The sequence below is a fragment of the Apteryx mantelli genome, chromosome 6 (assembly GCF_036417845.1).
Source record: "Apteryx mantelli isolate bAptMan1 chromosome 6, bAptMan1.hap1, whole genome shotgun sequence".
NCBI lineage: Eukaryota > Metazoa > Chordata > Aves > Apterygiformes > Apterygidae > Apteryx > Apteryx mantelli.
In genome coordinates this window covers 20,319,627-20,342,011 of record NC_089983.1, presented here as the reverse complement: position 1 = coordinate 20,342,011, position 22,385 = coordinate 20,319,627, and positions in this window count along the sequence as shown.

Genomic DNA, 22,385 nt, shown 5'->3' with positions numbered 1-22,385 from the left:
ACTAAGGAGGAAATTCTGGTTTCCGCTCCCACTGCCCCGAGGCCCAGTAAGGTGGCTATAGTAATCGCGGTGATTGGTTCCCTCTTTACTCGGACCGGGTGAGGGGTGTCCCAATGATCGTACATCACTTTTTCCGGATGGTACAAGATCCTGGGGACTACTTCTACTTGTATACAATATTCTCGGGACTCATTAAGCACCCTTAAGGAGACACAAGGAGTCAGGCCGGTTTTTGAGCATATCCATCTAGTTCCTTTGGTGGGAATAGCCCATCCATTTTTAGGGATGTGGTTTTGCAATGATATAGATCCACACAGCTTTTTCTTTGATTTTGGCACTTTGCCAATACACATTCCTATTCCTGTAACTTGCTTCATAGTCAATCCCTTCTTCTTATCTTCCCATTGACACTGTGAAGCTGGATCATTGCTTAAGGTATATGTCATATTTACTCCTATTGCTTCATAAAAAGGGGGTCTTATGTCGTAGCATAACCAGCAATGGGTAGTTATACTAGGGGTTGTAGCATTTAATACTTTGTAGGTTGCTTGCACAACCTTCCACAGAGGATTGTCTATCCTCTCTGTGGCTTTACTTTCTGAGATTACAACAGTATCTTTCGAGGTGGGGTGATTCATAGGAATACTTGTCGAATTCATGATCGCACCCGTTGGTTGGATTCTTGATTCTACTCCCTTAACAACTAAATTCGGCCCTATTGCTTGAGGAGTAGGTCGCACACTTTCTTTCTTTATGAAAATTAATCCACCCCTATCGGTCCCGGTCTCCCAGTACCGGACTCCCCAGGTCTTTCCCAAGAACCATCCCGGATCTTCCGGACGGGTGATATTTATCATTAAATATTTACAAGTTCCCAGGGGGGTATAGTGGGGACTTCCCCGATACCCCAGCTGGAAATCCTCTTTAGGGGGGATACACCCAGAAGGCCCCCATTTTACTGATAAAAACTTATCTGATCCTGCTCCTGGAGTCCAATCAGAGGCTATAGTTTCACATCCCCAATAAGCACAATAATAAGAGTTTACAGTATCCTTGCCCAGGATTAGAACTAGGACAAAAGTAAAACCCCATATGATCTAGACATGGTTCAATAGGCACCAACTCACATAAAGTAGCTGTGAATGTAGGACTCCCGGGTACACTTCGTACTTGGATCACTGTTTGATCCTCCCACCTTATTAATGACCACTTAAGGGGTTGGTGTATATTATGTTCCCCCTTTGATTCGTCTTCCTAATAAGCCTAGCACAATCATCTTCCAGAGGAGTAGTGGACCCATGGCTGGGCTAACGGATATTTTACGAACCCTTAATGCCTTGGAGGGGCGATCCGTGATGCCAAGTGTCTCTGGGACTTTAAAGAGTCTGGGCCTTACAATTTTGGGTATCCCTGCTTAGGAGGTGGCTTGTCGGCCTCGATCCCCACAGTTTCTATACGTCTCTGTCTCCTCTGCCTACTCTTTTGCTCAGAGCAGCAGGGTGCACCGTCTTCTCGACAGCAGCCGTATTCTTCAGGGGAACCTCCTGTATGAGCTTTTTGGATTTTTAAAGGCTTCCCAGTTCTCCAGAGTGACACTCAACATACGGCACGGTCCACCTACAATTGGTGTTTTCAATTTTGGCCTTATGTGATCGGGGTGGTTGGCGTAGGTACAACCTTTCTCTGGTTGTACCCCTTTAGCAAAAGCTTCCCACCATTCCACCGATCTTTTCTTGAGATCCCTTTTTAATGTCAAATGGGTCAATTTGCCATAACAAAGGCGACAACTGCCACTAGGGAGGTACCCGTGCTACCAATGAGTCCACTACTTCTCTTTACAAATCCTATATTCATAACACACAAAGGGATAACAAATACAATGTGAGGTTTTACAAAATGTGGTCTTACTTATCGAGGTTTCTAGGTTTCTTCTTAAAGGTTACTTTTAAATTGTCCGGGTTTCCAAAGGCTTCCCATGATGATTCTGAGATCGGCCCTTTAATTCTGCTGGCATGTGTCCATCCTCGCTCTGCGGTGCGAATAGCAGTGTCTGTGGTAAGCAAGACAAGGAAAGGTCCCTCCCAGTGGGGAGTCAAGGATGAGTCTTTCCAGGTTTTAATTAAAACCTTGTCTCCAGGGTTAACTCGGTGAATGGCTACATCTAATGGAGGTCTCTGTACTATTAGTCCTTTCTTTATCAATTCTTGTCTTCTCTTCATAAGCTCTGTAATATATTTCTGTAATAATCTCTCTTCTGCTTTAGGATGTTCTTTTGGTATTTCTAAATCGTATGGCATCCCATATAACATTTCAAAAGGGGAGACTCCTGTGTCAGTTCTGGGCTGAGTTCGTATATTCAACAAGGCTAAGGGTAAACACTTGATCCAATTCATCTGGGTTTCCATCATTAGCTTCGTTAACTGTTTTTTTATTTCCCCATTCATCCTTTCTACCTTTCCCGAACTTTGAGGATGCCAAGGAGTGTGATGCTCCCACTTGATCCCTAAAGGATCTAATGTTTCTTTAATGACTTTGGATGTGGCCCCCTGTCTGAGTCTATGACCGATACATTCCCATACCGGGGTATGATGTTTTCTAGCAATATCTTGGCTACCGATTTCGCAGTAGCTCGGGCTACGGGAAAGGCTTCTATAAAGTAAGTTAAATGATCTACTATAACTAATAGGTATTTATACCTGCCCACTTTCGGGAGTTCTGTAAAGTCAACCTGTATTTTCTCAAATGGCCTCTTGGCTATTGATCGTCCCCCTGGGACTTTTTCTCTGAGGTGCTGCTTGTTAACCTTCTGACAGGTCAAACATTCTCCCACTAGTCTTTTTGCTATGTCATATATTCCAATGCACATATACGTGGTTCCAAACTGGTCTACTAATGCTTGCACTCCCCAATGAGTCTGTTGGTGGAATTCTTTCATGATTCTCCAAGCCACACCTTTGGATACAATTTCTCTATCATCGGGCAACACCCATTTACCTTCTTTTTCTAGGGCTCCTATCTGTCGTAATTTATCTGTTTCCTGTTTAGTAAAACTCATCCTGGTATCCAGCTTATCTTGGCCCTCCTTTCCTTCAGACAATAGGTGTAAAGCTGCCTTTCTTGCCTCTTCATCTGCTAGATTATTTCCCCTTATGTGGTAAGATGTGCCCTTTTGATGGCCCCTAACGTGTACTACCGCGATTCTCCGAGGTCCCCTCAGAGTTTCTAAAGTTTTTCTAATTAATTTTTCGTGCACTAAATTCTTCCCTTGCGAATTAATCAGTCCTCTTTCTTCCCATATTTTCCCAAATGTATGTACTACTCCATAAGCGTATTTAGAGTCGGTGTATATAGTCCCTATTTTGCCTTTTAAAATTTCTAAGGCTCTAAAAACCGCATACAATTCACAAGCCTGGGCCGACCAAGTTTTGTCTAGGGGCCCTGATTCTATTAACTAACCATCATATCTCGGCCCAGTAAATTATATTCAGCTTCGGGAACTAATAAAAAGGATCCCACACTTAATCGAGAGTCTGATTCTATTTTCACATTTTTAATTACTGGGACCTTAAAGGGTTCTCCTTTAACTCCTATCACTTGTAGTTTCTCTGGGGATGGTTTACACCCCCAGGGTACCGTTTGGACAGTAGATCTTTCTGCCCCAGAATCCACAAGGAATTCTACTTCTTGTCGCTGGGGACCCAATTTCAATTTTATCAAGGGCTCGGTTCCTTTATGAGTCCCCAGCAGATAGAGCCCCTGACCCCCCTAATCTTCTTGGAACATTTGCTCATCCTGCATTCGCTTCCTGCGATTCCTCTTCAGATGCCCTTTCTTCTGGCAATAAAACACTCAACCTGCCTCAAGTCCCTCATCACGACCTCTCTGGGTTGTCCTTCTTGGTGAGGTGGCTTTCTTTTAGGTCCGTTATACGACCTAGGAGGTTGCGCCTGGATCCCTCTCTGTCCTTCTCGGACTGCTGCCACCAGAATCTTTGCCTGCCGCCGATGAGTTTCCTCTTCCCTTCGCACATGCACTTTCTGAGCTTCCCTCAGCAATTCATCCAGTCCTCTATCTTGCCAATCATCTAACTTCTCTAACTTCTTTCTGGTATCTGGAAAGGCCTTTGCTACAAACTGTGTTTTCAATAGAGCCTGTCCCACAGGGGTACTGGGGTCTACCCTGGAATAAAGTTGCAGGTTTTTCCTAAGTCTCTCGAGCCATTCTGTTGGTGTCTCGTCCCTTTTTTGTTGTTCCATGAAGGCCTTATTAATATTTTGCCCCCTGGGAACAGATTCCCTGATTCCCTGAACTATTATGGTTCCTAGATCGGACATATGTGTCCGATGCTCAGCATTCTGATTGTCCCCGTCCGGCCGTTGGGTGGGCCATTTGATATCTGCTGTGGGACCTTGTTGGTGCTGTTGATCCCAAATCCGCATCCCAGCCCTACGGATCATTTCCCTTTCTTCCACTGTAAATAATATGCTTAAGATGGATTGTAATTCCTCCCATGTATAAAGGCTAGGTCCCAAAAACTGATCTAGTTTTTCAGCCACCCCTAAAGGGTCTTCTAATAAATTCCTCATTTCCTTCTTAAAATCCCGTACATCCTCTGAACTCAGGGGCACGGACACAAAACCCATCCCTGGTTGCGGTCCTCCCATGGGGAGTTCTCGCAAGGGGTACAGCTGATCAGGTCGCCCACCTCCCCTCGTTTGACTCCTTGTGACCCTTCGGGTTTCTTCTGGGGAACTAGGAGGGTCTAGATCCCAGTCCGGGGTTGTTGGGGGGGGGGCTATGAGGAGGGGCTGGTATTGGGTTTTGAGCTGGAGCTGAGGGAATATAGGGGGGAGGAGAAACGGGAAGTTCCTCCAATATTTTGCTTTTCTTCCTCGAACCCTTCTCTTTCAGGGTAAATATCATGGTCCGAGTATCTGGTCTTATTCATAAACTAGCATACTCACTTTCTTCTAAACTAAAGGGCTCCTTTGAATTCACATATATATTTGGGGCCTGACATATCCATTTTCAAAAGACCCGTATATTGGCCAATAAAGGGGGTCTCTTCTAATCTGCTTCCCACCCCATACTTGCATGCAGTAATGTACCATTTTCTCTCGACTTTTGCCTTTTCGGGAGGGCCAATCGTTCCAATACTTAATCATTAATCCTAAAGGGCTATCGACTGTAAAGCCCTCTATGGGATCAGAAGACTTGCTCTTTTTCTGTCCCATCTTCCGGAGCACACACACACACGCTCAATCGCTCCCCTAGGTCGTGGCCCACGCCCTCGCGGACAATGGGAACCGCACTACTGTAGGGTCCGCTCTCGCTTCGTCCCTTGGGGACGTCTCACTTAGACGTGCTCCGGGGATCCCACCCCAACCGAACGGAACCACTTAACAATACTTTACTCAATCCTGAGTCTTCGTTCGGATCTTCGTGCACAAAGTTTACGGGATACTGCAGTTCTTTTGCTTACTTGTCCTGATTTAGGGTTCGGAAATACAGGTTCTGGTAGGGGAACTATCCACTCAGGGGCCATCCGAAGACGGGATGGGGCGCCTCCCCTGAGTCAGAGTCCCGAAACCAGGGAAGCCTGTATCCGAGTCACGGCACCAAATTGTTATGGGTAAACGCGACAAATTGACAACCACTCGGGCCGGGTTGCATAAATTCCAATTTAATAGAATAATTGAGCAAGTCACAAGTAAGCAAAACAGTGCTGGGCGGCCGGGGAGTCTCCTGCTCCACCAACAGCGTGCGCAATCCCCCACTCACAGTCCCCTTATATGCCTGTAACTTCTGTGGTTGCACCGGCTGTTGCTGGGGGGGGTCGGGATGAAAGCTGGGGTCTTCCTCTGTGTTGTACGTGGTGCCTTTCAGGTCGCGCGCATACATTTCACAATGCAATATCGCTCTGCTGGCTCAGTACAATCATTGTGGTGATAGCCGGTACTTAGCGCCTAGTTTCATGATAAAATCACTTCACGAGTTGATGTAACAAATTATTACCTATCACAAAGGTTCTAACACTAAGCATGCCATGCTCCTAAGTATTTCTAGCCTCAGAGTTTAGAAAAATTTGAAGGATTGGAAAAAATACTTTCCACTGTATCTGATATAATTTTATTCTTTCTCATTTGGGATGAAATCTTTTGTACTTTTGATAACACTATAGTAAAAAGTGAAAGCTGTGAAATTGAAATGCAGAAATAATGATAAGATTTTAGGCATATGCATGGATAATGCTCCTATTGACATCAGTGGAATTACTCATGTATATAAAATTTTGGCCATTAAGTATCAATGTGGCAGATAACAGCAATGCTGCAAAAGTTCATATACATGATCATGACAAAATAGGCCCTATGACAGACTTATTCCCCCAAATCAAGCTTTTTAGAACCCATTTTCTGCACTTCATTCTGGTGCAAAGCATGATTCAGATGATGTGAAAATATTCTCTAAGACCTGACTTTTTTTTTCCTCACCTTATTGCCAACCATGGAAGCGCCCTGAGTGCAGAGCTCCCCCTTCTTTTCTGAGTGATTTTGTGGCATTTGGCCTGCTGTTTATTTTTTTACAATGTGTTAAGATGATGGCATGGCTTATAGTAATGGCTTCATATTTTCCTTAGCCACTCACAAAACTGGTATTTTTCATAAAGTTTAGGGGAGTTAGTCAAATCCCACTAAATTTCAGTGGATGCTGGACACCCAACTCAGCTCAGCTGCTTTGAAAAATCTCAAAGGTTTATAGTTTTATTAACAAATTTTGTTGTCTTCTTAAGTGAAATATTTAGAAATGAACTGAAACTCCTATCCCGAATGGATCTAAATAATCTAAAATCTGGCAGGAGCACTCTTGAAATTGTGTACATCTCTTTTCCATAGTTCCTCTTTCTGTAAACTAAGGATCCAAGCAGCCAGCAACTAAAGTCAATGGAAAGTGAAGCTGCTGAGCAACTCTGTAAACAAAGTCTCACAGCTCAATGAGGTATTCATAGAAATGTATCCAAAAATGCACTTCTTGACTGTATAATGTCTCAATGCTTGACCACTGATACAGACTCTAAATTAGCCAAAGATTTTTTACAGTCTCTGACCTCACAGGTATGCAGCAGAAGTGATTATAATGTACTGAGTCTTCAGCTTTAAAGGCCTAGGTATTAACAGCTATGGATGCTCATTACTTCCAAAGCAAAACTATAGCATAACATGACTCAATGTTTGTAGTAGGTTTCACTTATTTTTTATAAGAATACCTACCGTATGCAGTAGGATATATTCATGTCAATGTGTGCGCTTTGTTGATCTTTGAAAGTATTATATTATTTCTGTAGTCTTGGTGCAGAGCATTTCCACGGGTTAACTGACTAGAAAGCTTTTTAAATTAAGTATTAAAACAGTATTTTTCTACTTAATTGAAATTTAAAAATCACATTATAGAAGTACTTTTCAAAATGTTACTATTTCTGAGAATGTATGTAACACATTCTGAATGCTTTATCTATCCTCACCAAATAGTTATGTAAGTGTTCCACTTAGTAAGCAGCGATTTTCAAGCCTTGATTTTAAAAGATGGCTTTAGTCATCTGTTATATTTAATAATTCTTTAACAATATATGGCTTCAAATGCTTGATTGTTTTAATGGAATAAAATTGGTTTCAGAATATTCCAGAGTCTTAGCACTGCAGAAATCAGTCTCTCCATTCTGAGTGTTACATTATGTCTCAACAATTCAAATCCGTTTCCTCACAAATTATCTGATGGTGCATCTTCGAATGGACATAACCACCGTATCTGTGTAGCGGAAACTTACTATTTACTTCCTTTCATTTGACTGATCTTATACTCACATTCCACTGAAAGGCTGAGGAGACACAAAGAAAAACTCATGAAAGTAGCCAGCTCTGTGCTGTGCAGGGGACTTCTAAGACACATCTGTGCATGGAAACAAAACCTGAAGAACAGGTAAAAAATATTCTGATAGTAAAATGGATAATATATATCTTTCCTCACTTTACAATTCTTGATTATGTAGGTGCCAAACTACTCTGAGAGGACAGTTTCAGGGAGATGAGAGGCAGTGTGGGTGGGAGACCTACAAGATGCCAGCTTCTCCCACCCTCTCTTGGCTTCCGTGGCAAGGCAGCTGCAAATCCAACTCATGCAGAGCAGAAAAAGAAAAGTACATTTATCTAGGCCCAGGTCAATCACTGAAAATGTTATGTTGTTTTCTGGCGTATTCAGGGAAACTTGATGATTTGACTTTGACTTAATGGCCCTACCTGTCTGACCAAACTTTATGCACACCTGTTATGACTCAGTTAAATTAGGACACCAAAATTGTTAAGATTATCCAAGCATTCTGTGTCCCATTGGAGTGTTGAAGTTGCTAAAGGTGGGCAGTACAGCTTTGATACAGTTTGGATGGCAAAACCTTTACTATTGCATAAAATAGTAAGGAATCAGTTATCTAATATTTCCTTTGAAAATTACAGATCTAACACTCAAGCTTACACAGTAGTATAAGGTATGGTGTGTATAGGCCCCCTTGAAAACAAAACAGATTTTATTCAGGGCATATGTAAATGGCAGGCAGACACAAGCTATATGGGAATTTGAACACAATGCCTGAAGCCCTTCCATTTGGTATGAACAGCTAGCTCAGTGATGGTGAGGGTGCAGCACGTCTTTTCCATGGTGTCCAAAGGCTCACACCCAGGGTGTCGGGGAGACAGGTTGAATGCCCTCTGAAGCCAGAGGGGGTTCAAACAAATAGCATGATGCTCTTTTTACCTCTCATGTCGCACAGTGGCAACACTGCAAGATCTGGAGGAGCAGAGAGCCTCAAAGATGTCTTCTGTATTTTGCGCAATGACTTTCTTATTAACAGGACATATGCAAGAAATTAGCACTAGAGCTGAAGGCTTTTGCTTTGAGCAGACTCATTAACGGGTTTCTGTCATGCTTTGCTTGACCTCTTGTATCCCATGAATCTTCCATCTCTCTCTGAAAAATTGATATATATTCAACGAAAAAGCTAAGACACCTGCCTACCCTATAGCTTGTCCATGTGAATAATCTTTTTCTGATATTGAATTTTTCCTAGGTATTACAGGTTTTACATCTCACAACTTCTTCCAGATAGCTGTTTTTTAGAAAATATGCAATGAGAGTAATTACTCAGAATAAGGATAAGTGATACCCTCCGAAGAATTAATTTGAGACTTCAGCAAGATCACTGCTGTTTGAGGCTGTATAGAACATGATTTTTAACATGCCCCAGCAAAAATAGGCATGCTGCAGAATGTCCAGGGAAATTAGTACGATCTTGAGAATCTGCCTAACACATTTTGTGCTGGAAAAATCACAGAAACTCATTGAGGAGGGAGCTACGTTAGAAAAAAAACACAAAAAAATACAATGGATAAGAAGGTGAAGAAGTCAGCTTTCAAAAAACAATAGGGTGTAATTTTATAATTCTGCTCTGTGGACCTCAGAGTAAAACTTTGTCAACCCCTCTCTGGAAAGGTATAAGAGGAGCATAAAGGGGGCAGAAGAGAAAGAATTCTGTTTACAGCTCTGACAAAGAAACATATTAATTCATTTGGTATTAATCTTGGAGAGTTGGAGTTCAAATCAAGAGAAAAGGTCAGTTTTACAGTTCACCAGTTTATTCTTTTAGTCCTCCAAAATACATAGTAAGGATTTAGAAGGAGGGTGCACATGTGCCATTATATATAGTGATCTAAATATACTGAACTGGACTCCTGCTGTTCAAAAGTACAAGTTTAGCAGTACAGAACAAAACCCAAAGAGTTAATTTCAGTGTGCTGAAATCAGAAGAAAGTGACATGTACATATATGAAAGTAAAAAGAATGTAGGTACCATTTTATATATTTGTTTTCTATTGCTCTTTTCTTTTGCATGTTTATGGAGGGATGTTCTGTTCTGCAGTTAAACTTTACTAGTGAATCACTGCTCTTCAACATCTTTCTTTAATAACAGATATAGCACTGTATGTTTAACAGCTGATGTAGGAACCTTGGCTGCTGGAGCCATGAGCATTGCTCAATGGATACTTCCAGAGTGGGTTTGATTCTGTTTCTCCATGCTGACTCAACAACCCATCAAACAAAACATTTCATTATGTAGGCTCCATGGGACATGTGGGAGACAGAATACAGAGCATGAAAGGGTAGGAACACTCCACTATTATTTTCTTATTATTTTGTAGTTAAAGAACTTCTGGCAAATGATGGTATACACTGTTGCAAGGCAGATGCTATAAATTGGGTCAGTCTGATATACATGGCTGCCAAGGAGCTGTTTAAATATATTTTCCCTGTTTCCAGCAAAAATAAAAAGATGATAGAAGTAAAGACATCCTGAAGTAATTATGTCATTTGGAAGGAAAACATGGCAGGGATTTTTAAAACATACGTGCAAAAAAATGAAGGACAAATTGAATAAATTCCTTATTTGAAAACCAAATGGAAAAGGATTAATTGATAGACAGGAACCTAAGTCAGTTGTCAGTTATCTACCCAGAGACTTCACTGCACTTTGAAATCCAAATCATATCCTCGTGGGTCACTAACAAGTGAAAGGTAGGAACTGCTGTCTTTATTTTGGACACCATTTTCAATTTCTGCTCAAGGAGAAATGAGGTTTGTAATGGCCAATGTGTTACAAATTAGGAATGAGGTACAAGAGCAGAGCATTGAAGAGAAAGTTAGCTAATCAGTTAAGCTATTACCACAGAGCATTTATTTAGTTTCTGAAATATACTTTAAAATCATCAGAATGTGCCATGATAAAATCAAATTGTACTTTAAAAAAGCTATAGTCTTTTTAAAAAACAATAGACAATGAAAGGCAAACAGTTTGGTTGACTGGAGCAATAGGTTCCTGTTCACTGTGATTTCAATTCTGAAGTGATTACTTTCATGACTTCCTTTCTCAGATCCATCAATAAAGGCTCTGGGAGTTGCCAAAATATGAAACCAAGAGGCAAAAGAGCCAGTCTGAAAGACCTATGTGCTGTTTGCCAGTAAAGAGTTGTCTTTAAAACTTTTTAAATCTTTAAACATCATCAGTGGGGAGACATATTTTATACTACCGATCACTGATATGTTATACGGCTTTTTAGCACTAGTGTTTCACTGCTATCCAGATGACACAGCCAGGGTAAAGCTCTGATTTGTAGCCCATGTATCAGAAAACATGTGCCTTTACCAATCAGCAATAACTTACTCCTCTCTTTTAGTGTCAGTTAATGAGTCACTTTCCATACCACTAATTCCAGATCATTGTATAATTCTAATATATTATAAACCCAAAATTATAAGGACATGATGGCATTCTGCATTCCTTCCTGAATAAACAGAAAAAACATTGAGATCTCAGAATGGTTCCCTCTGAACTTATCTGTGTTTCCTCTGAAGAGTAACTTCTCATATAGTATATTAAAGATGTCAGTCTTTCGTACTACCATGTAAGACGTATGTATTTTCATTGCATAATAAAGTCTTAGGCAGCTACGTGAAAACTGTAGCACCAGAATGTACAATTCCGTATTACTTCCCAAACAATGATCAGTCCATAGATAGAAGGAAAGTGTTACAGAGCAAGAACCATAATTTAAGGTCACTTTGTAATGGGGTGGACTGCAAAACTCCTGCCTATGACTAAGTAAGTCCTAAATGACTAAATAAGTCCTTCCATCTCTAATGTCTCCAGTAAAACCTCTGCCCTAAAATAATAAATAAATAGAGAGGCAAAAAAAGAGAGAAAGATGTTTCCTCTAGAAAGGACCCAAGGGCCTTCAGGGTAGAATATCTGAAAATGGAAATGAATTTAATTGTGGTTTGGAAGGAATCAAAATTGTTATGGGCTATGGAAACAATCAAAATCCCATAAATGAATTTAATGCCAATTCCCCCATAAAATAAAGGGAGATTAGTTAGTTGCGTGATTTGGAAACACTTCCAAGGCACCTCTTTAAAGACCCATGTTACAGACCCATTAAGAATGTGTTCCTCTGTTATCAGGCCCAAAGCTGCAGGTTATCGAGGAGACTCTGTACCATTTGCTGCAGAGCGCTTGATGTATTTTAAGGATTTGTCAGCAGGTTTGTATTATAAAATTCCTAAGCTCATTTTCTAACATGCTGCATTTGCCATGCTGCTTTCCTGAAGCCCATATAGCAGATTATTTCATAGTGAATATAGTTGTTTTGAGCTGATTGAAGTGTTAAGTATTAAAATGAATGTGGCTAGTTAGCACTGTCTACTCCATGAAGAAAAAATATTTCCTATTTGATTTGCTTTGCATTCCTATTGGTTTTATGCAACTACTGAAAATTTTATGGCCAACTTCCTATACTTTTCTTGCTATTCCTTTTTTGGTGCAGAAAACTTTTTTTTTTTTTAAACTATGCAACACTCTGTTACTCCTGGCAGTCTTTCACATTTAACCATCTTCTGACACAGCTTACTGCCCTGGTTTATGCTTAGAACTTGCAGTGGCACAGGGTTGCAGTGTCAAATAATCCACTTCCTTGCAGCCATACTGAAATCATGTTCTGCTCAGGATCTTTCCACATGTTTTAAGCCGTGCAGTTCTTTGAAAGCCAGCAGTTCTCATCACTGGACCTCTCTTTTTTGAACTTTCTTTTGACCATCCCTCCCCACCCACTGCATGTTAGAAGCAAATTTGGATAGATGTAGAAAGTAAGAAAACTGCAAAAATACCTACAAGTTATGAAAAGTCTGACAGAAAGGTTTCACAGATTAGCAAAGGTTTCTAAAGTTGAAAGGTTGAGCTGCTAGTAAGGGTGGAAAAAGGAAGTAGGAGTTTAGGAACCAAAGATGTATGTATTCTTTTCCATAGGCTTGGCTTCCAGCTCTGCTTTTTTGCATAGGCACTGCACAATGAGGAATGTTTTTGCTCAGGACTTGCATCCTGGTTATTTATTACATCCCGGCAGCGAGATGTGCTGTGCCAAGATCTCCACTGGAGCTCTGGCCCAATCCTCCAAAATTAAGCAAGTAAGTGGATGCAAGTCAAGTTAAGGCTTTTCAGAGTTCAAAAGTGAATTAAGTTGTCCTGTAGATATTGACTTGGCCCGTGTTGTCCTGCTTTCAGCAGTTATTGAAACAAAATACAATGTGACACTGCAGATTTAGGACCTGATCCCACACATCAATTTTTGTGTGCTTTTTACTCATGCCTCTGAGCTCCAGGCGGGCTTCTCTTCTATTCAACACTCTTACTTTGAACTTCTCCCTGTTTCACACTGACAAGAGACACAGGCTCACTTGGCCTAAGAAAGCACTAAAAAAGTTCTTGTGTTAAGTTTTGTTTTACATCTGAGGTAAGGTTTGCTTTGAGCACAGGTGGTAAAATACAAAAGATGCTTCTAGTAACTCTTCTGACAAAAAGAGCAAGCAACATGCCTGTCAGAAAGGGCATGCAACCAAATCAGCTCTGAGATTACAAGTAAACTATCCAAGGCATACATAATACAAACCAATATGGGGATTTGAACTGACATTTCCTATTACCCAGTAAAGAGGCTTGCTGTCAGGCCTTGAGTTTCAGGAGTGATAGAGTCCCTTTCTTTTTTCTTTTGATGTTGTACCTGTGTTTATAAGTAAGTTTTCCTAAGAGCAGGGACAAGAATTCAGTAGACTCAATTACTAAATGCATAAGGTAGCCACCACTGTATTTAGTCATTATCACTTTGTCTTAATGACTTCTTCACTACAGCAGGCAAAATGGAACAGCTGCAGAGGGAGAAATGAGAAATGTTCCTTTCAGAACAGCATGCAGCAGATATGTTATATTGTGCTACCAGGTCTTGAATAATTAGCTCACTGTACCAGAGACCTAAGCCATAAATGTCACTTGTCTATTAGTGAAAGTATTTGCTTACTCACCTCTTCTAGCTTTCCAAAGAGGATAAAAAGAAAGGCAACATTATGAAAAACATGCATCAGCTAAAGTTAGATTAACCTTTCAGGCAACATTCATAGCTGGCATTCATACAATGTAGAATAACAACAAAAAAGCAAATGGGGTAAATTATTCTGAATCCAATAGGGAGAAATGGATTTACCAGACAATTTCCAAAGCAGGCAGACAACCTTTTGCAGTGCTGAACTTATCACAAAGAACTTGAGTCACACACCTTTACTCCAGAATATTATCTCAGTATAACCAGGAGTTCTAAGATTCCCAGCTAAAAAAATTGTTATAAGCTTTATTCTCTGATTTAAAATTTTAAATATGGGTAAAACTGTGATAGCTTTGCTAATGAATGTATGTATATTTGAAAAAGAGTTAGTTATTAAAATAATTTTACTTTGCCCTGCTTTTTAAGAAAGAAAATTAAGACTGGAATAGAACATAAATGCAAGATTAAATCTGATTTTGGATTGTATGCTGTTCTCTCAAGTCAGGCTAAAATGAAGAAATAATCAAGGTTGACACTCCTTCTGTTCATTTCTATTTTTTCCGCCACTTACAACAATTCTAGGCTCTTGTGATTTTTTGGATGAGGTGGTTTCAAGCTACATTTACTGTTTGGATTTACACTTCATAGCTCTGACCCAAAGCCATGAGGATTTTCAGATTCTGTTTTGAGCAGAAACCTGCTGAGGCAGTGGTACCAGAGCTGGGCTGGAACAGTGGGAATTTCATCCTTCTATTTACTGCAGCATTTTTTGAGTCAGACTTGGCTGTCATTTACCACTTTACTACCCCTCCCTCCTCTATTTCTTCCCATGACAGTAGACACTTTCCAGAAAGGAGAAATGCTTGTAGTTGGAGCCCTAGACTCAGTCAACATAAACTGTTTATATTATTTTTCTATTACAAAATATTGCTTTAGGTTTGTGTGTGCCCTGTTTCTTTATTTGTTCGATGTCTCTTCACAAAATCATTGCTTTATGCAAGCTTATGCTGTTAGTCCTTTGACTCAGCACCTCTACTAGTCTAGCACAAGAAATGAAGAAAGTCAGGCTTCTTGATGTAAAAGAATTAGCCATGTCTTCACTTCCTCCTGGCTAGACCAGTGAAATTAATTCTTTACTGCAGTATTCCTCAGTACTTCTGCATTGATTCCAGTGGAAGACATAAACACTTCTCATTTATAAATGGTTTATTTAATTAAGGAATGTATAAATATTTTTTCTTCATTTTCTGTGAAGTCTAGATGTAAAAAAATGAATGTGTTTTAGAGTTCTATGTTGGTCTGAAATGCGGAATGTTTCCTGGAAGACAAAAATTTTTCTGATTCTCAGCTCCTTCCCTCCCTCAAATGATGTCAGTATGTCTTGGAGGAAGAATCTCAATGCCTCACAAATTAAACAGCAGGCGAGGAATAATTTTTATGCAAACTATAGCTTAAAGCTTTTATGCATCTCAACTATGCAGAGTAGCACAGGTGGAAAACAGATGTAAAGTTAATTACAGAGGCTAAAATTTATCTCTGAGTTTATGGAGATAAATATGTAAAAGGAAAAAGAGGAAGGGTAAGTAGGTTTTGTACAGTGGAAAGATGCTGAGACTTTGAAAATGGCATGCTCAAAATGACAGGATGGGCAGAAATGGTGTTTCTCCTCTTCACTGTATCTTTACCTTCCTCCATAAAAGGGTTGAAAAAATGGAAAGGCAACACGGCAGAAAATAAGGCAGTCAACATAAAATGCTCTATAAAGTGACAGACCATCAATGTGACCAACACTGTCAGTCAGAAAGGCAAAGATTTATGTGCTTCATTAAGCAATAAATTACTCTTTGGTACCTCATATCAAATTGTAGCATTTCTCACTGATGCTATTTTCTTTTATAGTATGTCATAACAGAAATCCCAAATCAACAACTACTTAGCACATTTTTATACATGATGTTCCCACAGACTTTGAAGTTTTTTCTGTTCCTGAGAGAGCAAGCAAATGCTATTGTAAATCTGACTAGCAGAGACGGGATGTTTTAAAACAACAGTTCTACTCCACGCCTCAGTGGTTCTATCTTACTCAGTATTGCCACTCTGATGTATAATCAAAATCATCCCTGGTGATTTTAAGATCAGAAATATTCTTCCCTTCTTTTCTACTCTTATTCATCCTGTGAAACAAAGCCACCTATCTAACATGTAAAAAGACCCCTTTCGCTCCCAAGAATTCCAGAGTGGAAAGGCCCCAACTGGAGAAATGCCATTTAACGGGCCAAGGTAAGCCAAAGGAGGGAGGCCATTTCACAGACGGTGTTTCAGGAGCCCTGGGGACCGTTCCTGCTAAGATAGCAGCACCTAAGGAAGAGGGAGAAGTGTGGAAGGGCTGCAGCACACAGGTCTGGTGGCACTGGCCTCTGTCCTGCCTGCCTGCACAGGGCGGGCGGCTAAAGGCCAGCGGGATGGCTCATCTTGGCTCTTCCCGAGAGCATCCACACCAGCATTTCCTCTACAGCAGGATAAAACGGTCACCGTGAAGGTGACACATGGTTTTGTGAGGGTTACAGCAGGGCTCCGTGAGGAGGAGCAGGGGCGGGCACTGCAGGGAGCAGCTGTTAGGGGTGGGGTGGAGCAGCTGTTAAGGGCGGGGCAGAGCAGCCGTTAGGGGTGGGGCACAGCCGGTAGGGGTGGTGTGGAGCAGCTGTTAAGGGGCTGCTCTTGGGCTTGCAGCTGCCTCACCTGCTGATCAGGGGCTATGAAATGGTTAAAATTACACTTTGAAGCTAAGTATTCTGTGCCACTTTGCCTACTTTTTTTTTTTCCCTACTCTCTCCTTATAATAAAATGCAGGCTGGTTAATTTATGGTTCCTCATGCAGTGAAGAAAGCTAGTCATCTGAAAGTTCAGTTCATTTTTTTTCCTCAAGTCCGTGAGTAGGCCTTCAAGCTGTTGTTCTTTTAATGACCCCTCGAAATTTAAACTCCATCATTGATGCTGCCTGTTGAGCCCTGGTGGAAGGGTTGCACAGCCAGCCTACAGAAGGTGAATTGGATTCTTCTTTATTCTTGTTGACTAATATACCTGTGTAAATAAAGTCATTATGTGGCCAAAACAGACAAAGGAAAAAGCAATGGATGAGACTGGTAGTCAGACAGTAAGTCTAACAAACGGGCATCTGGTGTCATGAAATGATGTGCTGCCTTACATTTGCTCCTGAGGAGATGGAACCTGATTGCTTGCACAGAGGCTGCTGTCTTTCAGTGAGTACCTTGCCTGTGTGGGAGGCAGCAGCTCCTGCTGCATTGCCTCCCGTGCAGCTTTCCTTGTGTGAGTCAGCCTTTTCCACAAAAGCAGGAGCAGATCAGGAAGAATGGAAACCCCTTCCTTGCTCTGAGACTGCTTATCATCACAGAGCTTTAAAGAGGCTGCTCTATCTGAAGATGCAGGTGAAATAAACCTGTAAAATTAAGGTATGATAAGCAGCTCATGATATTGCGGATAAGTGACAGTTTTCTTATCTGGGTAAGGTGCTGAAAAGCCTTGCTAAGTTTGAGACTTCAAGATGATAGAGTCAGCATTTATCCTCTCCAGGCTGTTAGGAGCACTACAGTTAACCAGTGATACTCTAGTATTACCTGGGTGGCCTCAGCATTACTCATTTTACTGCTGTCGTATAGATAGTTATTTTCTCTCTAGGGTGAATGTGTAGCTTTCTGGTCTGTGAAAGCTGTGAATGACAAGCTTTGAGGAAAAGGAAGTAACATAGTACAGGGAGAAATCTGTATTGCCAAAGCGCTCTGGTGCAGGAGTGCAATGCTGGCTGTTGCACTCTTTCCTTTCTGCTGTTCCAGAGCATTTTTATCTTTAGTACTTTCCACAGAAGGGAAAGGGGCCACCATCCCTGAAAATGGGCAGCTTATTGGATTTTTTTTTTTTTTTTTTTTTTTTTTTTTGTCTTTCTGGGGAGGAAGATGGGGAAGAAGGAAGAGATCTGGAAATGGATAAGATATCTCCCTTTCCCCATTGAGTGGGAACCAGTGGGACTGTTGCGCAGAAAGCATTAGGAGCAGCTGGGAATTCAGATACATATGTAAAGTATGTTTGCTCCTGTTATTAGAGTTGAAATAGGTTTTCAGGAAGGAATTGGCAGCCAAAGAGTCAGGAAAATCTTTCAAATACTTTATAATACTGGCATGTGTGGAGGCATTTTGCAACTTGATCTATTTCTGAACCATTAATTCCAGAAATCACAGTATTAGCCAGCAATGTGGTGTCTCTCCAAGCAGTGCTTGTAAGTCTAATGCAGAAAACATCACAGCATAGTGGCATTGAAGAATACTACTTGGCAACCAGTAGCATCGGTTCTGAGATGTCAGCCTATATTTATCAGAGAACAATATGCAAAAATAGACTGAAGGTCTAAATATTACTACTTGGAGCACACCCCATTCAACAGTACTTCCCGTTCCAGCCTCCAAATGCAATATTTGGGAAGAAGCTTTCTGGTTCATCTCCTTAAGACAGTAAAAATACATTTCCTCACATTTCCTAGCCCAGCTTCTTCAATTGACACTGAACAGATTTCCAGAAAAATGACATTTCATGACATTTCTTCCTGGACTTAAAGTAAGAGCCATACACTTGCAATGTTTTCTTGCTCAGAAGGAAGTGCTATAGAGATGGAGCAGGTGCAAGATGGAATGTGTTGCAGAATTTTGCTTTTACTGTCTTGAATAATGCTCACAGTAGTAGCAAGGAGGGGAAAAAATCAATCCTTCCTAAAACCCATGTGATATTTGATTTGGATGATCAACAAGAAAAATGTGCAAAAACTTTGAAAAGCATATAGACAGAAATGCTTCTGTAACTCTTAGCCCACATTCATGGGATATCTGCAAAGGAATCCCTCACAAGTTTATCATTTGAAGGTAGTGAATAGCTAGTAAACCATCTTTTTGTGAAACATAGTTAATACAAATATTAAACTATGAGCAAGGAAGGATTTGTCAGGCCACATGCATTAAATAATAACAGTTTTGTTTCTTTTTTAATATAATCAGATTAATTAATGGATTTTGTATCAAATGCCTTGAGTATCATTGGAAAAAAACAGGCTTCAGTTTCAGTGTGCCATTAAGCACTTATTTCAGTCTTAATTAGATTGTATAGAGGAATCTAGTCACTTAACCAAAATGGAGTAGGGAATAGACACTTAAAAGTTTAAATGTTTAAAGCCCTTAGTTTCCAGATAAAACGGAATCAGAAATACAGAATGTATTTCAGAAGATCCTCAGGCTAGAGTGATGCATAATCTACGGCATAGTACAAGCAAGCACAAAAAGCAATAAAACTAGCTAAACAGAATGTACTGATTCAATGTAAACTTTCTGTTTTATTTTTATAGAGCTCTCCTTACTGACATAGAGCATTATGGGTGGGGTACTCAGGTGAGCTGCTGTTCTGCTGAAACAGATACAGATGTTCCTTTTCTGCCCTATCACTACTTCTTGATAGAGCCAAAGGGTTGCCTAATTTTCTGAGGGAAGTTTAAGGCCCTGGAGAAACATACTTATGAAATCTGGAATTTGGAGGAAACACTATTCTGTTTTCAGTAAAAGTGCAGCAGAACAGAAGTCTTTGGGAAACACAGTGAAAAGGGGAATACGTTACTGTGGCAAAACATGCTGAAGTCTAATTTCTTTTACTTCTGTCGTAGGAATCCGTAATGGGTAAGCCCGTGTTTTTCATGTTAGAAAGAAGTACTTTTTTTTTCTTCCTAATTTTTATAAAACTGTGCCTATGCTTTTTTTGCTTCCTAAATAACAGGAAATTCTCCAGTTAACTATGTGCAAATGATACATGCTTTCTTGTAATTTCTTCAATTTAGCAGCTATAGCAGCTTTAAGAAATAAGAGTTCAAGAAGGTAGGGAATGACCTTTGGCACTGCAACAGGAAAAACAGGAATTAAACTGGTGGAGGAGAGGGAAAGGCCAGGCCAATCACTTTGAACCTTTTCTATAAAACCAAGAAAGATAATCAGTGTGTTTTAAAAAGTGAGCTGTACCTGCAAAAATATTCTAGTAGGCAAAGTTGTTATTCAAGTAACCCCATTTCAAGAGCAAGAGTTAGCGAAGTGATGAAATGTTATTTTAGCTTTATTGTTCCTGTTCAGGGGTCTATGCATAATGTTCCATTGTGTGGTGTAGGTGAACCTATTACTCTGCACTCTAGCCATATCACTGATTGGTAGTTTTTAAGACTTTTGATAATTGATTTACTCCATGGCATTTCACCTTAACATAGAAGAGAAAATGGAAAAAGGTAAGGGAAACTGTTCAAATGTTCTGTGATTTATATTATGTCCTTTCTTGATTATTATTCTGTATATCACCATAGTTATGGTAGAAATAAAGAAAAAAGAATTCACTTTCCAGTAATAAATTTTAGAGCTTTAACAGGTTTAAAAAAACAAAAAAAAACTGACTGAAGCTTTAAAGGATGCTTTGCATGATGGATTGAAAGAGAATTCCCACTGTGGGTTTAGTCAGGGAGAAACCTGCAGCTGGTACAGGGTATCGCTCAGAGCCTCTCAGATTCAGATATTGTTCTTTCAAGGAAAACACAACTGAGAGTGCATTATGCTCTGTAATGATACACAATTTGAAAGGGGAATAATCTATTATGATAAATTTGCTGTAGTGTTTTATAGAAATTATAGCACAGCTTCCTTCCTAGAGATAGGAAATTTATTCAGTAAATAGGGACACAATTTTCTGCCCACCTTTCTGGGAACATTCCTTGAAATGAGGTTTAGTGGCACTCAGAGACTGAATATTTGGGATGTTCCTGACAAATCATTCAGATGCTTTAGCCAGTTTTTAAGTGTTACAGGGACAGAAGGTGAAAGTAAGTGTTAAGGTGACATGCTATGCTTTCTCCTGCTTACTTGTAAATGTGCCAAAATATATCAATGTTATGTGGTGTCTAAGATGTCCTTCAGCCTTTACGCTCAATACTATGACTTCTTCAGATCTGTCAATCTACAGCAAGAAGCAATACCCGGAAAGGAGATTTATAGAGACTACCGCAGAAGAAATAGCATTGGCAGTTCAGTATGTATCAAGTATGTATCATGACCTTTCCAAGTCAGTACTAAAACCTTACCATTAACATGGTATTACGGAAAACAGTGCTATTAGAGTTGCTGAGTAATATCCTCAAGTCTGTTCCAGTTCCTTTATGCCAAATAAAAGGTTGAAGATGCATAAGGTATTCTCAAAGCCTGCTTCCTGTTGAAAGAAAATTACCTTGGCATAGGATTTCTGTGAGACAGCTGCAGACTGTGCTCTTGAGAGCCTCTTTTAGACTCCAGCACACACCAGCTGAAGAGGAGGCCAAGGGTGGAGGCTGGAGGAACATGCTAGGAGCATAGCTTTTGCATTATAATAGTGCAGATGTTTGGGGTGGCACTATAATCCACTAGCGCAGGCTGAAATGTGTCCCAGTCTTCAGAACTGTCTAAATTATATTGCAGTTGTGAAAAAGACATAACCAGGTGGACATGAGAACATTTTAATACCAACTTTAGCTACTTTCTTTTTTTCTCCCAACATCCCTGACTCCATGGTGTCTGTGTTGAACCTGTGTGCTGTGTATCCATATCCACTCTTCACAACAGAAAGCTACGCAGAAACCTCCAAGCTGAAGGTTATCAGAAGTAGTCAAGATATATTGTTGTGCCTGCTTGCAGGCTAAGTAGCAAGCTGAAAAGCAGTTCTTGTCAGCTTGTGCATCACACTTGAAAGAAGCCATGTTTGAGAAGCTTGCATTGATACCTCTGCAATCATTGTGGTGTGAAATGTGGTTGAAATTAGCTGGGTTTTGTTGGTGTTAGTTTAAAGGCTTATGCACTCACTGAATAGGGGTCTAATTCTCAGAGAGTTTTCCCCTAATTCTCATGCTTAATTTTATGTGCCTAACTCCTCTCACATCTTGTTTGTGTGTTGTCCAGCTTCAGGCTGTGATCTGCACTTCTGGCACCTTAGACTTAGGCATTGTGATCTTGAAAGTTACCACCAATTCAAAAGAGATTTGGACAGAAGTGTGGACTACTGACTTCTGATACATTGTCTCAAAAATTGGTCAGACCCTGGATACCTTTGAAGTGTTTGAGGGGGAAAATTACCATAAAATCTATGTGTAATTCTTAATATAAGCAGAAGGGTCTAGGATTGTTGAATTTGAAAAAGTTTTCTATAACAGTACCACATTGTTCCCAGAAAGTTAAAGAACTGAAATAATGGATTTGAAAGGAGGTTGGTAGAACCTATCTCACTGAGAAAACTGTCTTACTATATTCTCAAACCAAAACCTTTCTAAGTGACTGAGATACGTAAGTTTATTTTTACTTCTTG